Source organism: Leptonychotes weddellii, chromosome X (assembly GCF_054177405.1).
Source record: "Leptonychotes weddellii isolate Sample4059 chromosome X, ASM5417740v2, whole genome shotgun sequence".
NCBI lineage: Eukaryota > Metazoa > Chordata > Mammalia > Carnivora > Phocidae > Leptonychotes > Leptonychotes weddellii.
The window spans coordinates 10,649,375-10,676,026 of NC_138385.1; the positions used below are offsets into that span (position 1 = coordinate 10,649,375).

At 39.0% G+C, this 26,652-nt stretch overlaps 1 long non-coding RNA gene across 2 annotated transcripts in view; it reads right to left on the reverse strand.

The window, feature by feature from the left end:
• Positions 1-26,652, reverse strand: part of LOC145717771 (uncharacterized) — a 384,058-nt gene that overhangs the window by 333,079 nt on the left and 24,327 nt on the right. The gene's annotated exons all lie outside the window — the stretch shown is intronic.

Below are 26,652 nucleotides of genomic sequence, written 5' to 3' on the forward strand. Positions count from 1 at the left end.
GGTTTCTTGGGGCACCAGGGTGGCTCAGTCAGTTAAGCATCTGACTCTTGATTTTGGCTCAGGTCATGATCTCAGGGTCATGGGATCCAGCCCTGCATCAGCCTCCGCACTCAGCACGGAGTCTGCTTGTCCCTCTCCCTCCCCCTCTGCCCCTCCCCTCACTCTCTCAAGAGTGCAATTGGGGAGTTCCTTGAAGATGAACAAATATCAAAAAAATTGTCTTAGGTAGTGACAGATGAGTGACGAGGTATATGAAATACTTGAGGGTAATGGCTTGGAGCTGAATGTGAAGCAGGTTCCCAAATGACAGGCAGTGCCTGAAGCAGGGACAAAAGCCAAAGACTATAGGAGATAGGTCAGTAACAGTAACACAAGTGAATGGTGACTCTTCAGACCATAACCTGCTTGTTGTGGGTAGGCAATAGATAGCCAGCATTCTTACAAATTATATGTAAACTGGGATTCAGAGAGAGGATAGGTTGAGTAATTTTCAGCTTTCACAAGAGGCTAGTTTGGCTAATTGCTGATAATCTAATAAAAATAAATTCCTATATGCAAAATAGTGCAGCCACTCTGGAAAAGAGTATGGAGGTTCCTCAAAAAGTTAAAAATAGAACTACCCTATGACTCAGCATTGCATTACTAGGTATTTATCCAAAGGATACAAAAATGCTGATTCAAAGGGGCACATGCACCCCAATATTTATAGCAGCACTATCAACAATAGCCAAATTATGGAAAGAGCCCAATGTCAATCAACTGATGAATCTTTAAAGAAGATGTGGTGTGTGTGTGTGTGTGTGCGTGTGTGTATAAAATAGAATGGAATATTACTCAGCCATCAAAAAGAATGAAATCTTGCCATTTGCAACGATGTGGATGGAACTACAGGGTTTTATACTAAGCGAAATAAGTGAGTCAAAGAAAGACAAATACCATATGATTTCACTGATATGTGGAATTTAAGAAACAAAACAGATGAACATAGGGGAAGGGAAGGAAAAATAAGATAAGAACAGAGAGGGAGACAAACCAAAAGAGACTCTTAACTATAGAGAACAACCTGAGGGTTGCTGGAAGGGAGGTGGCTGGGGGATAGGCTAGATGGGTGACGGGCATTAAGGAGGTCACATGTTGTGATGAGCACTGGGTGTTATATGTAAGTGATGAATCACTAAATTCTACTCCTGAAAAAAACAAAAAATTAATTAATTATAGCTTTTTTAAATGACATTTATTCCTATAGCTTTATTTTATTTATTTATTATTTTTTTAGAGACAGCGCACATGCAAGTGGGGAGGGGCAGAGGGAGAGGGAGAGAGAGAATCCCAAGCAGGCTCCATACCCAGCACAGAGCCTGATGCGGGGCTCAATCTCATGACCCTGAGATAATGATCTGAGCTGAAATCAAGAGTTGGATGCTTAACCAACTGAGCTACCCATGTGCTCCTATTTCTATAGCTTTAAAGTAATCAGGATGTTTATGGTTATTTTATCTGCATAACAAACCTGGGAAGAGATAGGTACCATTTTGTCCTAATAAAGGAAATCTGTATATCAGAACCCACAAAATGGATGCTTCCCAGTGGCCTGGCCCACGTCATAAATCTAAACCTAAGTCAGCCCACACATATGGGGAATGCCTCACTGTCCAGAAACCTAACATACACCAAGCATGATCCTCCAACTCAGCTTTAGCTAGTTCACCTTACCCTATAAAACAGGTCCTGCTAGCCTTACCAGGAAATCCCAAGGCAATCATGCTGTTTCCACATTGCCTCTTCTAACGTTCTATAAAACTCACTCTTGCCCAAAATCCCTGGGGAAGAGTGCTCCACTGCACTCTGAGGCACTGTACTCCCCCGACCCATTAAATGTTTGCCCTTAAGTAAAAAACATCAAGTGGCACCTGCACCCCAATGTTCATAGCAGCAATGTCCACAATAGTCAAACTATGGAAAGAGCCCAGATGTCCATCAACAGATGAATGGATAAAGAAGATGTGGTATATAGATATAATGGAATATTATGCAGGCATCAAAAAATGAAATCTTGCCATTTGCAACGACGTGGATGGAACTAGAGGGTATTATGCTAAGTGAAATAAGTCAATCACAGAAAGATAATTATCATATGATTTCACTCATATGTGGAATTTAAGAAACAAAACAGAGAAGCATAGGGGAAGGGAGGGAAAAATAAAATAAGATGAAATCAGAGAAGGAGATAAACCATAAGAGACTCTTAATCATAGGAAACAAACTGAGGGCTGCTGGCAGGGAGGAGGGTTGGGGGGTAACTGGGTGATGGACATTAAGGAGGGCACAGGATGTAATGAGCACTGGGTGTTATATAAGACTGACGAATCACTGAACTCTACCTCTGAAACTAATAATATACTATATGTTAATTAATTGAAATTAAATTTAAAAAAATAATTAGAATTTTTAAAAAATAAGGAAAAAATAAAGAACATCAAACTCATTACTAAATTGTATTATTTTTGCCATCTGACACCTCATTTGACAGATTAACAAATTAAAGTCACAAAATGCTTAAATGACCTACCAAAGTTTCAAGCAGGAATTTGATGTGAGGGCCATCTGACTCCACAACCTAGACCTTAAGGATTATCTGTTGCACTGCCAAAGCCTTTATTTAATTTATTTTTTAATATTTTGAATTACTAATTTTTCTATTATATTTTTTATTTTTCACTCATTTTATTTTTATTTTGATTTATTTGTTTTACAGTTATTTTTTATTTTATATAGAGGTACTTTATGGCTATGGGTCCTGAATATATATATATGGCAGCATGAGGTCATTTTGTTTAAAGGAATAGATGAACAATGAAAGCCAGAAGCCAGAATTGGAATTTCCTAAGCGATAAGAACAATGGGACCATCTTTTGTCATAATATTTGGTCTCTTGTCCTCTGTTCCTGAAATAGTTTCAGAGCATAAAGGTGAAATGAGTGTCTTATTATTCATAACTCCCCTTTCCACTACAACTGTATTTATGTCGATGAGTTGACTTTTTTTTTTAAAGATTTTATTTATTTATTTGAGAGAGAGAGAATGAGAGAGAGCACATGAGAGTGGGGAGGGTCAGAGGGAGAAGCAGACTCCCTGCCGAGCAGGGAGCCCGATGCGGGACTCGATCCAGGGACTCCAGGATCATGACCTGAGCCGAAGGCAGTCGCTTAACCAACTGAGCCACCCAGGCGCCCCGATGAGTTGACTTTTGAAAGCACTTAAGGATGGGGACTGGTTGCCCAGAGGAACTAACCAAGTGATTAGAGAGTCAGAACTTTCAGTCCTACTTTCCCAACCTCCGGGGAGAGGAGAGGGGCTTGAGATTGAGTTCAATCGCCAATGGCCAATGATTTAATCAATCGTGCCTAGTGCCTAAGTATTAAAGCCTCCATAAAAGCCCAAAAGGACAGGATTCAGAGAGCTTCTGGGTTGATGAATATGTGGAGATTTGGGAAAAGTGGCATGCTTGGAAGCTCTGTGCCCTTTCCCCATACCTTGTACTATGCATCTCCTCCATCTGGCTGTACCTGTATCCTTTTAAAATAAACTAATGATCTTGGGGTGTCTGGTTGGCTCAGTCAGTAGAGCATGTGACTCTTGATCTCAAGGTTGTGAGTTCAAGCCCCACATTGGGCATGGAGCCTACTTAAAAAAAAAATAAAAATAAAATAAACCAGTGATCTAGAAAGTAAAATATTTGTCTGAGTTCTGGGAGCCACTCTAGCAAATTAATCAAACCCAAGGAAGGAGTTGTGGGAACCTCTGATTTATAGCCAGTCAGTCAGAAGTACAGGTAATAATCTGTACTTGTGATTATGTCACCAGCTAGACCCCAAAACCTGACCTTCACTGCTCACCTGTTTATACCTGCTGACCTTTGTCCCACATTTTTCCTTAAGCTCTTCTTTCCAGCTTATCTCTTAAATCAGATGAAAGATCCAGTGAGCAGAGCACCCTGTGATGGAAACTGAAATTACCCCTCAAGCAATAATGACTGCCCTGATGAAGAATTCCAGCCAAAAAAAAAAAAAGAATTCCAGTCAGCCCAGAACACCCAGTCCAGTTTGAACCTAACCCCCAACTCATGCCTGCACAGATGGACCATGGATTGACCCATGGAGTGACTGATAGTTACTTTTACCTCACTATAATACTAAAATCTCCACCCAAGGAGGAGCACAAGCTTCATTTACATAATATACAATGTATGCATAGGCATGTTTCCTTAAGGCCCATGTGTCACCTTATACCCACCTCTACATACGATGACAAGGCTCCCCATCTCAATATTCATCCTAAGCCTAAATAAAAGGAACCCATTCACCCTTGCTCAGGGAGTCACAGCTTTGGACGTTATTCCCCATGATCTCCTTACTTGCTGCAAATCAAGTTTCCCTTCTGCGATCATTCCACCCGTTGTAGTTTCTATGTATGACTAACCAAGGAGCAAACTCATGTTGATGCAGTTACAATTGGTGGTGGGGTGCAGTCTTGCAGGACTGAACCCTAAACCTGGGGAGTCTGACACTCTCTCTGAGTAGATAGTCTCAGAGTTGTGTTGAACTGTAGGACACCCAGCTGGTACCCAAGAATTGCTTGGTGGTGCGGGAACCCTCCCTGCCCCCAAACAAGACACATACACACTGGAATTGGGTCCAGACTTTTACATACTGATTGCTATTTTGGTTGACATAACAAACCACCCAGAAACTTAGTAGCTCTAAATAATCACCATTCTATTATTTATCATGGTTTCATGAAAGTTCTGCTGGTCTCACTTTGGAGTTCTCATGCAGCCACAGTCACGTGATAACGGGGGTTGGAGTCATCTGGGACCCTGATAAAACTGGACTCTGTCTTTCCATTTGATCTCAGGACCTCTCCCCTCCCCATGACCTCTCCACATGGTCTCTACAGAAGGGTAGCTAAATATTTTACATGTTGGCTTAGGGTTCCCCAAACTGAGAATTATAAGAGACAGGAAGCAGAAATGGCCAGTCCTCTTAAAAGCTGTGTCTGGGGGCACCTGGGTGGTTCATTCGCTTAAGAGTCTGCCTTCAGCTCAGGTCATGATCCCAGGGTCATGGGATCAAGCCTGGGCTCCCTGCTCAGCAGGGAGTCTGCTTCTCCCTCTGCCCCTCCCCCTGCTCATGAGCTCACTCTCTCTCTCAAATAAATAAAATCTTAAAAAAAAAAAAAAAGCTGGGTTTGTCCCCTATCTTACAGCACTCACAAAAATTAACTGAAAGTGGGTTAAAGATTTAAATGTAAGACCTGAAACAAAACTCCTGAAAGAAAACATAGGGACAAAACTCTTTGACATTGGTTTTGGTAATGATTTTCTGGATATGCCACCAAAATCATAAGAAACAAAAGCAAAAATCACCAAGTGAGACATCAAACTAAAAACTTCTATACAGCAAAAGAAACAATCAACGAAATGAAACAACAACCTAAGGAATGGGAGAAAATATTTGCAAACTATCTATCTGATAAGGGGTTAATATCCAAAATACATAAGGAACTCATACAACTAAGTAGCAAAAAATAATCACATTTAACAAGAGGCAAAGAAGCTGAACAGACATTTTCCCAAAGAAGATATACAAATGGTCAACAAGTACATGAAAATGTGAACAATATCACTAAACATCAGTGAAATGCAAATTAGAACCACAATGAGATATCATCTCACACCTGTCAGAATGGTTAGTATCAAAAAGACCAGAGATAATGAGTCAACGAGTCCTGGAGAGGCTGTGGAGAAAAGGGAGGCTTCATGCACTGTTGGTGGGAATGTAAATTGATACAGCCACCATGGTAAACAATATGGAGGTTCTTCAAAAAAATTAAAAATAGAACTACCATATGATACAGCTATCCCACTTTTGGGAATATATCCAAAGGAAATGAAATTACCATCCTAAAGAAATATCTATACCCACATATTCATTGCAGTGTTATTTACAATCGTCAATACATGGAAACAATCTAAGTGTCCACTGGCAGATGAATGGATGAAGAGAGTGGAGGGGGGGGGGGAATGGAACATTATTCAGCCATAAAAAAGAAAATCCTGCCATTTGTGACATTATGGATGGACCTTGAGGGAATTATAATAAATGAAATAAGTCAGATAGAAAAATAAAAACACTATATGCTCTCACTTACATGAGGAATTAAAAAAACAAAAACTCATAGAAACAGAGTAGATTGGTGGAAATGGGTGAAAGTGGTCAAAGGGCACAAACTTCCAGTTATACCATGAATAAATTCTGGAGATCTAAGGTAGAACAACATGGTGACTATAGTTAACAATACTGTACAGTATACTAGAAAGTTGCTAAGAAAGTAAATCTTAAAAGTTCTCACCACAAACACAGAAAAGGTAACTACGTGAGGTGACGGCTGTGTTAAATAATCTTATTTTGCAGTAATCATTTCACAATATATGCATATATCAAATTTATCACATTGAACACCTTAAACTTACAGAGTGTTATATGTCAATTATATCTCAATAAATCTGGAAAAAATATTGAATGAAAAAAAAAGACGGGGTCTGGAACCAACACAGTATCCTTTCCACAGCATTCTACTGGTTAGTACCAGCCACAGGTCAATGTGGCCGGGATTGCACAAGGACATGAATACCAGATAGTGTGGTTCATTGAGGGACATCATCAGACTCTAGCTACCATGGAGAGCCAAAGGCAAACATCACTTAGTTCATGATCATTAAAATCCTTATCTTGGGTTCTGTTTTTTACGTCTATATGTTGCAATCCAATGGGGAAAACCTGAGCTAGACCATCAGACTCACTTGACCAGCATCTCAATCTCCCAAAGAACAAAGATAACCATAATTCACAACTGCTGAGTTTACAGGGACTCTCCCTGTTCTAGGCCAAAGAAATGAAAGATAATTTTTAGTTCTAAAATAAATTCCTGAAAATTCATTCTCACACATCCTTCAGAACTCCACATGCGAATCCACATGCATTTCAAAAATCAATTTTACAGTTGCCTGATAATCAGGGATGCCTGGCTGGCTCAGTCAGTAGAGCTTACAAGTCTTGATCTCTAGGTCATGAGTTCAAGCCCCACACTGGGTGTAGAGAAATAAAACTAAAAAACAAATAAATAAATAGTTGCTTGATGATCAAAGAAGAACTGGCAATGAACTAGCGATGGAATGATAAGAAAGATATTTTGAAATAAACTTCTGGAAGTTCATCCAAATGTTACAGCTATCTGATAAAAGATAAGAAACATAAGACCCAGTATGAATCAGCTTGGTTAAAGTTAAAACACAATTTCACCATATTATATGATGCAATAATTGAGAGCTGATCAGAAAAGATCAGGACTGGTAGGTGGGTTCTGGCAGATTCCACAGGTCAAGTCAGGCAAGATGTGAGGTACCGAGAGGTTAGCTAACAAGGCAGGGTCAAACTCATTATTCTCCTATCTTAGTGAATTTTTTTCTTTTCTGTAAATGCACCACCCTCTTCCCTGACTGAGAATCCTTTCTGCTATGGACTAAATGTTTATGTTTCCCCAAAATTCATATGCTGAAATCCTAATGCCCAATATGATGGTGTTAGGAGGTAGAACCTTTGGGAGGTGATTAAGTCATGAGGGTGGAGCCCTCATAAATGGGATTAGTGACCCTCTAGAAGAGGCTCAGGGAGCCCTAGTCCTTTCTGCCATGTGAGGACACAATGAGAAGTCTGTGACCTGGGAGAGGGCCTTCACCCAACCACGGTGGCACTCTGATCTTAGACTTCCAGCCCACATAATTGTGAGAAATAAATTTATTTTTTTTTAAAGCCACCCAGTCTGTGGTATTTTGTTACAGCAACTTGAATAGACAAAGATATTTTCCTAAGTGGTTTCCTCGGTCTAGAATGCTGTCTCTTTGCCTCATCTAGTGATCCAGCTTCATGCCACTAAACTTGAAAACATACAAGTTTTACAAACTCCTAAAAATCACACTGGCATACCATTTTGCACCCACTAATTTGGCCAAAATTTAAAGTTCTGGCAACTTCAAATGATAGCAAAGATTTACACCAATGGCAACTTTCACACACTGTGGTGGGAGCATAAATTAATACAACCACTTTAGAAAAGAATTTTAGATTATCATGTAAAAGTTGAATATTTACATTCCCTATCATGCAGCCATTCTCCTCCAGGTATATTCTCTAGAGGACCTCTTATACACATGCACCAAGAGTCAGGTACATGGACATTTATAGCAACATTGGATGTAACAGTGGAAAGCTGGAAAACAAGCTAAGTGTCCACTAATAAGAGAATAGATGAGTACATTCTGGTACATTCATTTAATAGAGGCCTAAACATCAGTGAAAAAAAGAACTACAAATACATGCAGCAACATAGATGGAAGTCAAAGCAATTATGAGTGAATAAAGGAAGTCACAGAGGAAATGTAAAATATCTTTCCATTTTTATATATTTCAGAATTAAGCAAAACTAGGGACACATGCTTCTGGAATAAAATGTTAACGAAATTCAAGGAAATGAAAACAAGTCAGGATCTAAGGGCAGGGAGGCAGGAGCATAAGGACACACAAGGAACCTCAATGGCATTGACGGTATTCTTTTCTGAAGTTAGTGGATTCATGAGCATTCATTTTATTATTTAACTTCATACTTGATATATACATCACTTATATTCCTTTGTGTGTAAGGTCCTAATAAAATTTTTTATTTTGTATTTCCCTCCCCTTTATTTTTAAAACAACCTGGCTCTGCTACTTACTAGCTTTGGGAACCGGGGCATACTACTCAGCCATTCCGAGCCTCACTAGGCTCATCTGAAAATGAAAATAATGCAGTGATAATGCCTACCTAGCTGGCCACTGGGAAGACTACTGTAGGAATTCTTTGCCTGACACCTGGTAGCACTAAGTGCTAGCTCCTCAGAGAGACGCTGCGTTCAGTTGAGCAAACCCTCCAGCCTGAACCGGTTGTAAAGATTCAGTGAAAGCAAGCAATCTTCCTCGATTTGGGACTCATATTTTCTCCCAGTGTCCTTCCCCCTTCTCCTCCACCCCTGAAGGGAAAAATATCTCTAATCATTAGAACACTTTTCAAATAAAAGTTGGATCATTATCTCCATAGCATTTGTGTTCCTTGTCCACACGATGGCAGAACAGGCAAAGAACAGTTAAATGGATACTGGACTGTCAAGATCTTTTGGGGATGTTCAAGACCTTCTAGAAAACGACCTATTGCAAACTCATTAATGTCTGTGACTGAATAAATTGAGATTGGACAGGCAGTTGAGATCAAAATTGCTTTCTGCCCTTTATGTGGTAATAACTAGAGCACATTAACGGGCATATGAGATCAAAAAATAAACAAAACATAATTTCTAGTCCTACAGATACTTCCTCCAAGTTCTCACCTGAGGTGTCATATATTTATGTATATGTTTGTGAAGGCCCTTGAGGGTACACATTTGGACACATGTTGTGAGTGTGTGTAGGAGAGAACACACATGCATTTGCACTGGCAGGAAAGTCTTATTGGCAAGCACAGGGGCATAAGAAGGGAAAGCTGATAACAGCCTTCTTTTCTGAAACGCTCAAGTCTGCAAAGAGGAAGTGTGCTGGTAACTGCTGGTGGGAGGAATTTGAAATTCCAGCAAACACTGGCCTCATTTCATTCTAAGTCAGTAGCTTGTCCTGTGCTACAGAGGTGAAGTGGGGGGCTACTGTCCTGAGACCAAGCATGTTGGGCCTGCCTTTGGCCTATTGATCTGAATTTATAGCTCAGGGACCCCTGTGGTATCATCCTATTGTTTACATACACACTACACCAATTTATATTAGTTCAAAATCTTGTGGTTGCTATTGACATAAGCCCAATTCCAATCAGCAAAATAAAGAGAGACTATATGGATACATATAATCAGGCCACCAAAAAGGCAGTGATGCAGTGGCCTCAGAAACAACTGGAATTGTGACTCTCCTTGGAAAACTCTCTCCATCATCCATGTTGATGTTTCTCTTTATGACAGTTTTATTCTTTCAAATTAGTTTACTCCGGCCAGCAGGGGCCAAGGCACAGGCAACTTTGAATTCACATCCTAGTTGTTTGAAAAAACTGGGTGGAGACCTCTGATTGGCCTCTCTGGGGTCATATGGCCAGCTACAAACCAATCACTATGGCCAGAGATAGAAAACTATTACTGGTCTAGCCTGAGCCACATGCCCACCCTTATGGCTTGGAGGGAGGAATTTTATGATTGCTGGGCCTTATTAGGACTAGCTTGAGGGGTGGAAAAGTACTTTTCCAAAATAATGGATTCCCTGTTCAAAGCAGATAAAAAAAAAAAAAGTCATCACGCTGTGAGAAAAAAGAGGGGGTGCAAAGTTCCATATGTATCGACAAGATCGACTCTGTTATGTCGTTTGTGGCTTCTACCTCCTTAATAACTTTGTCTATTTGATTTGTCTTGTAATGAGAGTAGTGTATTAAATTCTCCTTTATTACTATGCTTCAATCTGTGTTTCCTTGTATCTCCTCTACTTTTTTTTTTTCCATAAAGATGAATGTTAGATTTGATTAGCAGCCTCTCACTTTCTTTTCTTGGGCTCCTCTGCTATCCTTTCTGGCCCCCATCCTCAAATTCCTTCCAGTCCCTGCTTTCTGCTTTTAATGTCACAGGTATTATCTGCTATACACGTATTAGTTAACTTAATACTCAGTGCAGCCCCCATTCAGAAGCCCCTATTAACCCAGGCTGGCTCCAGACCTACGCTCTGTAATGTATGTAAATGCACAAAAAAGTAATTGAAAGGACACACACCAGACTGTCTGAAAGCCATTATCTGGGGAGAGCAGAATAGGATGGAGGAGGGAAAGCAGTCAACGGGGTCACTCGTGCCTTACACATTATATAATGTTTACATGTGAGTCTTCTACAAGGAAATCATTTAGGTATTAGTTGAGCAATTTTTTCTATTTTTTATTGAGGTAAAATACACACAACATGAAATTTACCATTTAAACCCTTTTGAGTGCAGAATTTAGTGGCATTAAATACATTCAGACCGGGGCGCCTGGGTGGCTCAGTTGGTTAAGCGACTGCCTTCGGCTCAGGTCATGATCCTGGAGTCCCAGGATCGAGTCCCGCATCGGGCTCCCTGCTCGGCAGGGAGTCTGCTTCTCCCTCTGACCCTCCTCCCTCTCATGCTCTCTGTCTCTCATTCTCTCTGTCTCAAATAAATAAATAAAATCTTTAAAAAAAAAATACATTCAGACTGCTGTACAACTATCTACAGAACTTTTCTATCACCCCAAACTGACACTCTGTACCCATTAAATAATAGCTCTGCATTCTCCCCTCTGCCCAGCCCCTGGTAACCACCATTCTACTTTCTGTCTCTATGAATTTGACTACTCTAGATACCTCATATAAGTAGAATTATGCAGTATTTGGCCTTTTGTGACTGGCTTATTTCATAGCATAAGATCTTCAAGATTCTTTCAGATTGTAGCATATCTCAGAATTTAATTCTTTTTTAAGGGTGAATAATATCCCACTGTATGCATATGCCACATTTTGTTTATCTATTCATCTGTTGATGAACATTTGGGTTGTTTCCACCTTTTGGTTATTGTGAATAATGCTGCTGTGAACATGGGGGTCCAAACAGTTGTGTAAATTTTAAAACACTAAAAAACAATACTTACAGGATGATCCCATTTCTGTTTAGTATGTGTGTGTGCCTTATGTACATGGTATGTTACATATGTAAATGTATAGAAAAAGATCTGAGAGACACACCTGAAACTTTGAGTCATTATCTCCAGAATGGCAAAAGAGTGGCATAGTAAAGGAAAGGATTCTATAATTTTTCATTCTGCATATTTCTGTATTTTTTATTTTTCATAATGAGAATAGACTAATATATTCCTCATGCAATTTTAAAATGCAATTAAAAATAAAGATGAAGGGGCGCCTGGGTGGCTCAGTTGGTTAAGCGACTGCCTTCGGCTCAGGTCATGATCCTGGAGTCCCGGGTTCGAGTCCCGCATCGGGCTCCCTGCTCGGCAGGGAGTCTGCTTCTCCCTCTGACCCTCCCCCCTCTCATGTGCTCTCTCTCTCTCATTCTCTCTCTCTCAAATAAATAAATAAAATCTTAAAAAAATAAAAATAAAAATAAAGATGAAGATTTCAGGCATCTTGGCAGGCCATGAGTAAGGAGTATTTAGAACAATTTTCAAGGGGTCAGAAGAACCAAAGGGATAAAGGAATGCTGAAATACATCTGTGTGGCTTGAGATTTTTATAAGGTGCATATATTATTTTTTTAATTAAAAAAATCTAATGGGAAAAAAATTGAAAGCCAGAGATGGGATTGCACTGGCAATTAAGGCCCAGAGGAGGGCAGTAGAAAACCATGAGGTAGAAACCACAGCCCAGTTGTTCCTGTGTCTCACCAAGAAAAGGGCAGAGGATTCAAACTTGCCTTGTGGGAACTACGACAAGCTTGAATACTACTGATTCCAATGGGAACGATGCTGGCCAACTTCGGGAGCAAGACAATCAGATAAAAGGGGGAAAATCAGGAAAGTGGCAAGGGTTCGGCTGTGGACAGCCAAGGAGAAAGAAAGCAGAAAGAGGCATTCTTTATAGAAAATCAGCAAACAGAAGCCCAGGAGCGCAGCCCTGCGGAAGATGACCTAGAGAGATTTCTCCAGGTCTTGAGGATAAAGCCCTGTTTGAAAGCACTGGCTGAGTCCTTGACCCTGCCCCTCTGCTTTTTAAAGTGGACAAGGATATTAAAAAAAAAAAAAAATGTTGGGGCACCTGGGTGGCTCAGTCGGTTAACTGTCCAACTCTTGATTTCGGCTCAGGTCATGATCTCAGGGTCAAGAGAACAAGCCCCAAGTCCTGCTCCGTGCTCAGCGGGGAGTCTGCTTGAGATTCTCTCCCTCTGCCCCTCCCACCGCCATGCAGCACTCTCTCTCAAATAAATAAATAAATCTTTTACAAAAATGTTCCTAAAGTGGACAAGACTAAGGATAGCTCTGCAGGATGAAGATGTAGAGACAGAACTAGGGAGCAAGTACAGGGTCAGATCTTATCTTTACTTAAAATGTTTGATATTTTGTACACCATGGATTTTTTACATTAATTTTGATTTTAAAATATTGCATTAAAATATTATTTATCTGTATTATTGAGTGTTTGAGTACCCCTTAAATTTTGTGCCAGAGGCAAGTGCTTCACTGGGCATCAGCCTAGTTCTGGCAACAATAATAATAATAACAAATCCAAAGCAACAAATGGGATTTTAAAGTACATCTCTTATGCACAATTTTAATCAAAATTCTACCCCAAAATTTCTTTTTTTAAAAGATTGTATTTATTCATTTGAGAGAGAGAGCATGAGCAGGGGGAGAGGCAGAGGGAAAGGGAGAAGCAGACTCCCCACTGAACAGGGAACCTGACTTGGGGCTTGATGCCAGGACTTAGAGATCATGACCTGAGCAGAAGGCAGATGCTTAACCATCTGAGCCACCCAGGTGCCCCCAAAATCCTACCCCAGAATTTCTAGTGAAATGAATTTCTCTAACACGCCAGTCACGTAAACCTACAAATAAAATCATATGTATTTGTGTTAAAAAAAAGACAAGTGTCGGGCATCTGGGTGGCTCAGTCGTTAAGCGTCTGCCTTCGGCTCAGGTCATGATCCCAGGGTCCTGGGATGGAGCCCCGCATCGGGCTCCCTGCTCAGCGGGAAGCCTGCTTCTCCCTCTCCCACTCCCCCTGCTTGTGTTCCCTCTCTCGCTATGTCTCTGTCAAATAAATAAATAAAAAGTTTAAAAAATAAATAAAAATTTTTAAAAAAGACAAGTGTTTCTGTAGCCATTGTGAATATGATGTTAATATTCAAATTAATTTGGAAGCTATTTCTGAAATATTGGCTTTAAGATATTGCCTATTGAAGATTGAAATAATATCAAGCATCTTTTCTGACTACAATGGCATAAAACTAGAAATTAATTACAAGAAAAAAAACTGGAAAGAACACGAACACATGGAAGCTAAACAACATGTTACTAAACAACCAATGGGTCAATGAACAAATCAAAAAGGAAATCAAACAATACATGGAGACGGGGGCACCTGGGTGGCTCAGTCAGTAAAGCATCTAACTCTTGATCTCAGCTCAGGTCTTGATCTCAGAGTTGTGACTTCAAGCCCCATGTTGGGCTCCACGCTGGGTGTGGAGCCTACTTATAAATGAATGAATGAATGAATATAAAAAATACGTGGATACAAGTGAAAATAAAAACACAATGGTCCAAAATCTTTGGGAAATAACAAAAGCAGTTCTAGGAGAGAAGTTTATAGCAATACAGGCCTACCTCAATAAACAAGAAAAACCTCAAATAAATAATCTAACCTTATGCTAAATGTACTAGAAAAAGAACAAACAAAACTCAAAGTTAGTAGAAAAAGGGAAATCAAGATTACAGTAGAGGGCGCCTGGGTGGCTCAGTTGCTTAAGTGACTGCCTTCGGCTCAGGTCATGATCCTGGAGTGCTAGGATGGAGTCCTGCATCGGGCTCCCTGCTCAGCAGGGAGTCTGCTTCTCCCTCCGACCCTCTGCCCCCATGCACTCTCTCTCTCTCCCTCTCAAATAAATAAATACAATCTTTTAAAAAAAAGATTACAGTAGAAATAAATTAAATAGAAACTAAAAACACAATAGAAAAGGTCAACAAAACCAAGTGCTGGTTCCTTGAAAAGATTTAAAAAGTTGACAAGCCTTCAGCCAGACTCAACAAGAAAAAAAGAGAGAGGACTGAAATAAATAAAATCAGAAATAAAAGAGGAAAAATAACAACCAACACCATAGAAATACAAATAATTGTAAGAAAATACTATGAAAAATTGTATGTCAACAAACTGGACAACCTAGAAGAAATGGATAAACTTCTAGAAACAATCTTCCAGAACTGAAACAGAAAGAAATAGAAAATTTGAACAGACTGAATATAAATAATAAAATTGAATCAGTCATCATAAACCTCCCAGCAAATAGAAGTCCAGGACCAGATGGCTTCACAAGTGAATTCTATGGAACATTTAATAAAAGTTAATACTTATTCTTCTCAAACTATTCCAAAAAAAATAGAAGAGTAAGGAAAACTTCCAACTTCATTCTACGAAGCCAGCATTACCCTGATACCAAAACCAGACAAAGACCCTACAAAAAAAAAAGAAAGAAAAGAAAACTATAGGCCGACATCCCTGATGAACATAGATGCAAAAATCCCCAACAAAATATTAGCAAACCAAATTCAGCAATACATTAAAAGGATAATTGACCACAACCAGGTGGGATTTATTCCAGGTATACAAGGATGGTACAATATTCACAAATCAATCAATCTTATACATCATATTAACAAGGGGAAGAATGAAAATCATAAGACCATCTCAGTAGATGCAGAAAAGGCATTTGACAAAATACAAAATCTGTTCATGATAAAAAAAAACTCTTGGGGTGCCTAGGTGGCTCAGTCGTTAAGCATCTGCCTCCGGCTCAGGTCATGATCCCAGGGTCCTAGGATGGAGCCCTGCATCGGGCTCCCTGCTCCACAGGAAGCCTGCTTCTCCCTCTCCCACTCCTCCTGCTTGTATTCCCTCTCTTGCTGTGTCTCTCTCTGTCAAATAAATTAATAAAATATTAAAAAAAAAAAACCTCTTAACATAGTAGGTTTAGGGGCACCTGGGTGGCTAGTCATTAAGCGTCTGCCTTCGCCTCGGGTCATGATCCCAGGGTCCTGGGATCGAGCCCTGCATCGGGCTCCCTGCTCCACGGGAAGCCTGCTTCTCCCACTCCCACTCCCCCTGCTTGTGTTCCCTCTCTCGCTGTGTCTCTCTCTGTCAAATAAATAAATAAAATCTTTAAAAAAAAATAGTAGGTTTAGAGGGAACATACCTTCACATAATAAAGGCCATATATAAAAAAAACCCACAGCTAACATCACACTCAATGGTGAAAAACTCAATTTTTTTCCTCTAAGATCAAGAATAAGACAGAATGTCCACTGTCACCACTTTTATTCAACATAGTACTGCAAATCCTAGCTGCAGCAATCAGACAAGAAAAAGAAATAAAAGGTACGCAAATTGGTAAGGAAGAAGTAAAACTGTCACTATTTGCAGATGACATGATACTGTATATAGAAAACCCTAAAGACTCCACCAAAAAAATTAGAACAAATAAATTAATTCCATAAAGAAGTAGGATATAAAATTAATATACAGATATCTGTTCTATTTCTATACACTAATAATAAAGTAACAGAAAGAGAAATTAAGGAAACAATCCAATTTATAACTGCACCAAAAATAATAAAATACTTAAGAATAAATTTAACCAAGGAGGTGAAAGACCTATACTCTGAAAACTATAAGACACTAAACAATGAAATTGAAGACAACAGAAACAAATGGAAAAATATGCCATGCTCATGGATTGGAAGAATACTGTTAAAATGTCCATACTTCGCAAAGCAATCTACAGATTCAATGCAATCCCTATCAAAATACCAAATAGCATTTTTCACAGAGCTAGAACAAATAATCCTAAAATTTATAAGAACCACAAAACACCCTAATAACCAAAGCAATCTTGAGGAAGAAGAACAAAGGTGTAGGTAACACAATCCCAGATTTCAGTATATACTACAAAGCTATAGCAATCAAAACAGTATGGCACTGGCACAAAAACAGACACATAGATCAACAGAATAGGATAAAGAGTCCAGAAAGAAACCCACAGTTATATGGTCAATTAATCTATGACAAAGGAGGCAAGAATATACAATGGAGAAAAGACAATCTTTTCAATAAATGATGCTGGGAAAACTGGATAGCTACATGCAAAAGAATGAAACTGGATCACTTTCCCAGACCATACACAAAAATGAACTCAAAATGGATTTAAGGACCTAAATGTGAAACCTGAAACCATAAAACTCCTAAAAGAAAACATAGGCACTAATCTCATGGACATCAGCCTTAGCAATATATATATGGATATGCCCCTTCAGGCAAAAGAAGCCAAAGAAAAATAAACTATTGGGACTACATCAAAATAAAAAGCTTTTGCACAGTGAAGGAAACCATCAACAACAACAAAAAAGGGCAACCTACTGAACGGGAGAAGATATTTGCAAATGATATATCTGATAAAGCGTTAATATCCAAAATATATAAAGAACTTATACAACCAACACCAAAAAAAAAAAAAAAAAAAAATCAGATTAAAAAATGGGCAGAGAACCTAAATAGTATTTTTCCAAAGAAGACATACAGATGACCAACAGACATATGAAAAGATGCTCAACATCACTAATCATCAGGAAATGCAAATCAAAACCACAGTGGGGGCACCAGGGTGGCTCAGTTGGTTAGGCTTCTGCCTTCAGCTTGGGTCATGATCCCAGGGTCCTGGGATGGAGCCCCATGTTGGGCTCCATGCTCAGTGGGGAGTTTGCTTCTCCCTCTCCCTCTGCCCCTCCCTCTGCTCATGAACACACTCCCTCCCTCTAAAATAAATAAATAAATAAAATCTTTAAAAAAAGAGAAACCATAATGAAATATTACTTCACACCTGTCAGAATGGCTGGCATCAAAAAGACAAAAAATAACAAATGTTGGTGAGGATGTGGAGAAAACGGAGCCCTGGTGCACTATTGGTGGAAGTTCCTCAAAAAATTAAAAATAGAAATACCACCTGATCCAGTAATTCCACTTCTGGATATTTACCCAAAGAAAATGAAACCTTAATTTGAAAAGATATATGCATCCCTATGTTTATTGCAGCATTATTGCAGTCAAGACATGGAAGCCACCTAAGTGTCCACCAATAGATGAATGGATAGAAAAGATATGGTATATATACATACACACAATGAAATATTACCCAGCCATAAAAAAGAATGAAATCTTTCCATTTGTGACAATATGGATAGATGTGAGGGGTATTATGCTAAATGAAGGGGATTAAGAAATACAAACTTCCAGCTGTCAAATAAATAAGTCATGGAGATGAAAAGTACACCATAGGGAATACAGTCAATGATACTGTTTAAAAAAGGATATTGTCTACCAACTACCCATCACTAGAAGAAGAACTGATCTTAGAGTTGACAAATATATTCTTTAACTTTATAAGCACTAAATTAAGATCATATTATTTAAAAAGTACTAAAATAAAATTTTGCTTTTTTAGTTTTCTTTCTATCTTTACGGAGATATAACTGATATATAACATTGTATAAAAATAACATTTTCTGATCTTTATACTGTTAAAAGGTATTTGAGCAGAATTATTTAGAGCTTCAGGGTAAAAGTGAGTTGTATTTTCCAAAGAATATTTAATTTTGTTCTATTCCAATGATCCCAAAAGTATGATTTCAAAGACTGCTACCCTTATAAGCCATGTCCTTTTATTGCTTTTCTATTCATTTTAGAGATGAGGAAAAAGACTTAAAGGCCTTTTGTAAGGGTTACACTGCTCACCCACTGCAGCTTCATTTCCTGCTATCTCTCCCCACATTCTTCATTTTGGCCACATGTAAAAGAAATTCCCTCAACAATTTTTTGCACATGTTGATTTATCTGTCTGCAATGCAACATTCTTTTCCTCCTTTTTGGGTTCAAGGAATTCCTACTCATATTAAAAAACAAATGAATTAAAAACCACATCTCAAGGGGCACCTGGGTGACTCAGTTGGTTAAGTGTCTGCCTTTGGCTCAGGTCATGATCTCAGGGTCTTGGAATTGAGCCCGGGGTGGCATAGGGCTCCCTGCTCAGTGGGGAGCCTGCTTCTCCCTCTCCCTCCCCCTCTGCCCCTCCCCCTGCTCGTGTGTGCTCTTTTGCGCACGCATGCTCTTTCTCTCTCTCAAATAAATAAAATTTTTTAAAAAAACCACACATCTCATCTCAAGGGTCATCTCTTCCAGGGGTCCCCACTCTGAATAGATACTCTTTTTGTGTGTTCCTGTGACATCACACCTGCATGACATTGTCACGTGCTGCATAGTGATTGGTTATTTACTTGTCTCTCCCATTAGATTTCAAACTCCTTGAAGGTAGGAACTATGTCTTTTTGAATGCTCCGTGCCTAACACAAAGCTACTTGTCACATAATAGACAAGTTTTTTATTGAACGAATAATCAACCTTGATACCCCTCTCCACCTCATGTCCCATTGCAAACCCATCAAGTCCTACCCACCATCAAACTATTTCTCAAATTCATCAGTTTTTCTCCATCTTCACCAACACTACTATGCTTCAAGCCACCATCTACTATCACTACTGTAACAGCCTCCTAATTATCTTACTACTTTCTCCTACTTGTGCCCCTCCAATCTATTCCCCATACAACAGCTACTGCGATTTTTCTAAAATGCAGATCTTATTATGTCACTCTCTAAGCCAGAAACTCTTCAATGAAATCCCACTGTTCTTAGAATAAAGGCCAATGCATTTAAGTTGACCTACAAGGCCCAAACTTCTCTAGTCTCCACTCTCTTACCTTCTTTTGGGGTCTCCAACTTGCTCCTCTCCCTCCCACCACAGGGCCTTTGCCTATATGTCTCCTCCACTTAGGACATTCTTTTCTTAATTCATTCTCACTCATATTTCAGAACTCTGCCCTAGTGTTGCTTCCTTAGGAAAGCTTCCCCTGACCCTCTTGATGAAATCAAACTTGTTATTGACTTTCCCAGAACCTTTATAGTATCTATCACTGCCTGTTTTGTTTTTTTTTAATGTCCGTTTCCCACTCCCCTCAATTGTCTCTACCACTGAAATGCCAAAGGCACATAAGAAGCCCTCAATAAATGTTTGAGAATGACTTATTGTCATGCAAAACAAAATTGAAAGAGCCAATCCATTTGGGAAAATGCACTGTGCTTTCCCCATTGCCAAAGAATCCTCCAACCACACACACCTCTCAGGGAAATTTTCCTACAAATAGACTGTCCTTGTTCATATGTGAAGCTGAAATTAGGGCAGGCAGAGGACAGGCTGAACAAAGGGAGACTGGAGCATCTACCAAGCAAAGGTGTTGTGATTACCCTGCTTTAAGGGCCTAGACTTCAGAGTTCCAAGATGATTCAGCTCCTTGAACAGTATGTACTGGTCCACTAGTTATATATCCACAGAATATGGTTGTCAGGGAAAACTTTTTAGAAAGTTGACTGCTACATTATGTAGCAGCCCTTAGTTACTTCCCAAGTAGTATTCATTATACTGATTAATTTTTTAGCTTAATAAACACATCAACTACCATAGAAATAACTTTATCATTAAAGGGAAACATATTTTTCTCACTAAGCCAGAGAAAGGGCAAAAATCCCAACCATATCTCATCAGATAGTTTCTTCAGTCTTTCTGTTATCCATAGCATCAATCCAAAACTCTCCCCAGTCCTCAAACCTCTGCCCCTTCTACTCGCAAAGGATGAGTCCCCTTGTCATTCACTAGGAAAACAGAAGCCATCAGATAGAAATTCTTCAAATTCCTCCCCCAGCCCCTATTCCCATCCTTACTCCCACCTTCAATGGCTCTGTATCAGATTACAGCTTTTTGATCTGCAATTCTGTCCACTGTGAGCAGTGAAGTTCTGACCATCACATTCTATACTTCCCCACTAAGGAGCCTGCCTCTATCTCCTCTCTGTTTGGTGGCTTCACCACCTTCCCCCATACTAGCTCTTTCTCATCAGCTTTATTTGAGCTGGGCTTCTCCATTTTACAAAATGTACTCCCTAGGGCTACCATACCCCTCTAGCAATCGCCCTACTTCCCCCCTTGGCAGTCAAACTTGAAAGAATTGTCTACACCAACGGACTTCACTTAGCTCTCAATTACTCTTCAACCCACTGAAATCTGGCCTCTGGCTCTACCTTTCCACCGAAAGAGTGCTGTTGCTTAGATCACTAGTGACCTTTCCGTTATTCAATCCGTTTTAACTTCTTTGCAGACATTTAGTAGTATTTTTCATGTTGACTACTCTTTATATCTTAACTCTCTTCTCACGGTTTCTAGGACCTTATACTTTCTTGGTTTTCCTCCCTACCTTTCTGCCACTTCTTTTTTTTTTTTTTTAAGTTTTTATTTAAATTCCAGTTAGTGAGCATACAGTGTAATATTAGTTTCAGGTGTACAATATAGTGATTCGACACTTCCATACATCACCAGGTGCTCATCACAAGTGCCCTCCTTCATCCCTATCACCTATTTCACCCATCCCTTGACCGCCCACCCTCTGGTAACCATCAGTCTGTTCTCTAGAGTTAAGAGTTTGTTTCTTGGTTTGCCTCTCTCCTTTTTTCCCCCTTTGCTCCTTTGTTTTGTTTCTTAAATTTCACATATGAGTGAAATCATATGGATTTTCTTGATTTTCTTTGCTAGATCAGCCTCCTTTACTCAATTTCTAAATGTTGAAGTTCCTCGGGGTTTGGTCCTAGGCACTTTTCCCTCTCTACCTTCTCTCCTTGGGTTGATCATATCCATTCCAATGGGCTTCAGTTACCTTCTAGACTGGGTTTCTGACTTGGGTACATGAATCAAATTCAGACAATTTGTAAACTTGAACGGGTAGAAACAGATTTTTTTTTTAAAGATTTTATCTATTTATTTGACAGAGAGAGACATAGCGAGAGAGGGAAAACAAGCAGGGGGAGTGGGAGAGGGAGAAGCAGGCTTCCCGCCGAGCAGGGAGCCCGATGTGGGGCTCGATCCCAGGACCCTGGGATCATGACCTGAGCCGAAGGCAGACGCTTAACGACCGAGCCACCCAGGCGCCCCAACAGATTTTTTATTTTCACCAATTTCTAATGAAAATTTAGTATTTCTCCCAATTATGAATGTAGGCAACAAACCATGGTAGTATAACCAAAGTCTGTGACTTTGCCATTATTAGAAATCATATATAGTTTAATATATTTGTTACAAATATCTCAAAATATTTTTTATGCTTATCATTATTTCAGTTCATAGTAGTTATTAGATCCACCGCTAGATCTATTTAATGGGTCAATAATTACATGTATTACATCACAATTTTTGTATTTGATAACCATTTCAGTATAATTCACTTCATTTATAATCCTATGCATTTCATTTTGTACATTTAAAAATATTATTCTGAGACAGGGTTCAGAATATGTTCACAGGCTTCCCCAGACTGCCAATGGCACAAAAAGTGTTAAGAAGCCTGTTCTAGATGCTGATGACTCCCACCTGGAATCCATCTTCTGAACTTCAAGTCCATATATTTAACTGGCTTCTGGACATGTGTACTTGGATATCTTACAAAAACCTTAAGCTCAACATAACCCAAACTGAACTCATCAACTTCTACTACCCCCATTCTCCTCAAAGCTCCAACTTCGCCTGTGTCCTCTGTCTCAATGAATAGGACCAATAGTCACTCAGTTATTTGAGCCAGAATTCTGAACTAGCCTCAACTCTTCCCTTTCCTTCCCTTGAACAGTCACAAACCAAATCATGTCAATTCAATCTCTTTTAATAGTTCTAAAAATTCATCCATTTATCTCTATCCTCAGTACCTCAATTTTGGTAACCATCTTCTCTCTTCTTCCTAGTGGTCTCCCCAACAAACTGAGTTCCCTTCTAATCCATACTTTCCAATCATTGTTAGAATGATCTTTCTCTCCCCAAGGACTGTGCTTAGTCTTAATATAGCCCACTTCACACTATCTTGTAATTACTTGTATTCTGTACTGGAATATAAGTTCCAGGGGTACAGGAATTTTTATCTTGCCTATTTTGGGATCTGCAGCATTAAGCATGGTATCTGCATTATAGGAACACTCCATAAATGTTTACTGAATAAATGAATGATTGGACTGAGCTTCAGCTTGATGGTTAGCAGCAGCTCAATAAAAAGGTTAAAACTATTCAAACCTTAATTTTTTTTCCTGACAGATAAATAAGGTTACTGAAGTATAAGAGGTGGGAAAAGTTAATTTCAATTATTTTATTTGAAAACTTAAATTTTGGGGCACCTGGTTAAGCATCTGCCTTTGGCTCAGGTCATGATCTCGGGTCCTGGGATCGAGCCCTCCATCGGGTTCCCTGCTCAGTGGGGAGTCTGCTTCTCCCTCTCCCTCTACCCTTTCCCCCTGCTTGTGCCCTCTCTCACTTTCTCATACTCACATTCGCTCTCTCAAATAAATAAATAAAATCTTTTTTTTTAAAAAAAGAAAACTTAAATTTTGTGAGTGGCTATTGTGGCTTAGGAAAATTGACAAGACCCAATCCCTCAGTAATATTCATTTTTTTTGCCAAAACATTAAATTGCCTTTCAAATAGTATATTTGGGGACTTGTACATTGGAAAATATAGATAGCCACCCTGGGTAGGGTTATGCTTGTCCCTAGAGTTTTATACTTGCTCAGAGTCAGGTTTTATTCTGGAGACTTGTGGCAGCAGCCATAGTTGCTTTAGCAGCACAATAACCACACAGAACAAAGGCACCTCTTTGATTTACCTGGTGTTTATTCTGTCAAATGGTAGATTTAATAAACAGAGAAAGGAACCAAGGTAAGGTGCACCATAACAATGTGTAAATAACACTTCAGAATTAACAATAGAGGAGTTGAATACAGACAGCTTCTAATCAGCAACCAAATATTGAACATTTTAAGGGAGCAATACACAGATATGCTCAGTGTGGCAGTCAAGTTAATCAAAAGAATGAATTTCAGCTTTTCAACATTAATTTCAAAGCATTAAGAACACCGAGGTCTAGGGGCGCCTGGCTGGCTTAGTCAATAGAGCATGCAACTCTTGATCTCGGGATTGTGAGTTTGAACCCCACGTTGGGTATAGAGATTACTTAAAAATAAAATCTTTTTTAGGACACCTGGGTGACTTGGTTGGGCAACTGCCTTCAGCTCAGGTCATGATCCTGGAGTCCTGGGATCGAGTCCCGCATCGGGCTCCCCGCTCAGCGGGGAGTCTGCTTCTCCCTCTGATCCTCCCCCCTCTCGTGCTCTCTCTCTCATTCTCTCTCAAATAAATAAATAAAATCTTTTTTAAAAAAGAACACTGATTTCTAATCTTTACTGCCTTATATTAACCACAGACATCATTATTTTCACTGGCATTCACTAATCATTACAATTTGGGGGGAGGGTCAGAGGGAGAAAGAGAATCTTAAGCAGGCTCCACACCCAGCGCAGAGCCCCATGCAGGGCTGGACCCCGAGATCATGACCTGAGCCAAAATCAAGAGTCAGACACTTAACTGACTGAGCTACCCAGGCACCCCATTACAATTTATTTTTAAGTGAAAAAACAGTTACTGTATTATAAAAGAATAGTTTTGGGCACTCTGAAACTTAATAGTTCATAAGGAAAAGATGAGATCTTGAGGAAAAGATGAGATAGATTCTCTGTATCATACCAAACCTTGATATGAATTGTAATTGTTACTTTCCTTTCACCCTTTTTTATCATTTTATTATTTTTTTCCATCATGGTAAGTGTACTCTTTAATCCTCATCCCCTATTTTACCCATCCCCCCACCTACCTTCCCTCTGGTAACCATCAGTTTGTTCTCTATATTTAAGAGTCTGTTTCTTGGTTTGCCTTATTTTTCTTTGTTCATTTGTTTTGTTTCTTAAATTCCACATATGAGTGAAATCATATGGTATTTGTCTTTCTCTGACTGACTTATTTCACTTAGGATTATACTCTCTAACTCCATCCATATCATTGCAAATGGCAAGATTTCATTTTTTTATGGCTGAATAATATTCCATTGTATATATATACCACCTCTTCTTTATCCATTCATCTATCAATGGACACTTGGGCTGCTTCCATAGTTTGGCTATTGTAAATAATGCAGCAACAAACACAGGAGTGCTTGTATCCCTTCGAATTAGTGTATTTGTATTTTGGGGGGAAAATACCTTGTAGTGCAATGATTGGATTGTAGAGTAGTTCTATTTCTAATTTTTGAGGAACCTCCAAACTGTTTTCCACAGTGGCTGCAGCAATTTGCATTCCCACCAACAGTGCAAGAGGGTTCCTTTTTCTCTACAACCTTGCCAATACTCGTTTCTTGTGTTTTTCATTTTAGCCATTCTGACAGCTGTGAGGTGATATCTCATTGTGGTTTTGATTTGCAGTTCCCTATGATGAGTGATGTTGAGCATCTTTTCATGTGTCTATTGGCCATCTGTATGGCTTCTTTGGAGAAATGTCTGTTCATGTCTTCTGCCCATATTTTAATTGGATTATTTTTTTTTTTGGGTGTTGAGTTGTCTAAGTTCTTTATATATTTTGGATACTAACCCTTTATTGGATAAATCATTTGCAAATATCTTCTCCCATTCAGTAGGTTGACTTTTAAGGGGTTTTTTTTGTTTTTATTGTTTCTTTCACTGTACAGAAGTTTTTATTTAGATGTAATCCCAATAGTTTATTTTTGCTTTTATTTCCTTTGCCTCAGGAGACATATCTAGAAAAGTGTTGCTATAGCCATTGTCAGAGAGATGATTACCTGTGCTCTCCTCAAGGATTTTTTATGGTTTCAGGTCTCACATTTAGGTCTTTAATCCATTTTGAGTTTATTTTTGTGTATGGTGAAAGAAAGTGGTCCAGTTTCACTCTTTTGCATGTGGCTGTCCAGCTTTCCCATTGTATATTCATTCCTCCTTTGTCAAAGACTAATTGACCACATAATTGTGGTTTATTTCTGGGTTTTCTGTTTTATTCCATTGAACCTATGTGTCTATTTTTATGCCAGTACCATACTGTTTTAACTACTACTGTTTTATAATATCTTAATTTTGTTAACAACAACAAAAAAATCCTACAGACTTATACCCCAGGATGATTTAATCCCTATAACACTTAAGAATTACTACAAGGCTGAAAAGTGCCCCCTTACCATTTAATAAGGAGAAATAGTTCTTCAATATCTAAAGCAATCCCATTTTCCCTATTTTCTCTAAATATCTCCCTCTACGCTTTTAATAATGCCCCAAACTTCTTGATTTGAATTTAATAGAATATTTGATGTGGAGAAATAAATTGTTAAAAATCATTTGACAGTATTTATACACAGAAGCTTGGGCTTCTCCATGGTGAGATTATGTTGTCAGAATATGACACAAAATGATAATGATGTCATAAACTCCTAGAACAGGCTGAACCCTATCAAATACAGTAGTTTCCTTGGTAGAAGAAACATTTGAACAAATCCCTGGACATGAATCTTTTTATTTATGTCCTACTTTTGTCCATTTGGACAAACAGTTGTTTAAATACAAACCAAACTAATGGATCTTCTACTACAGGTATGTGCTTAACCTTAAAATTTAGAAATTAGGATCTATTATATTATGTACTTGAGCTTTAATTAGACAAGCTAGTTGTGTTTAAGAAATCTGCTGTTTTTTGGATGTTACCATTAGTAGGTCTTTAAGAATTTATAGGATGACCTCACTGATATGAGGAATTCTTAATCTCAGGAAACAAACTGAGGGCTGCT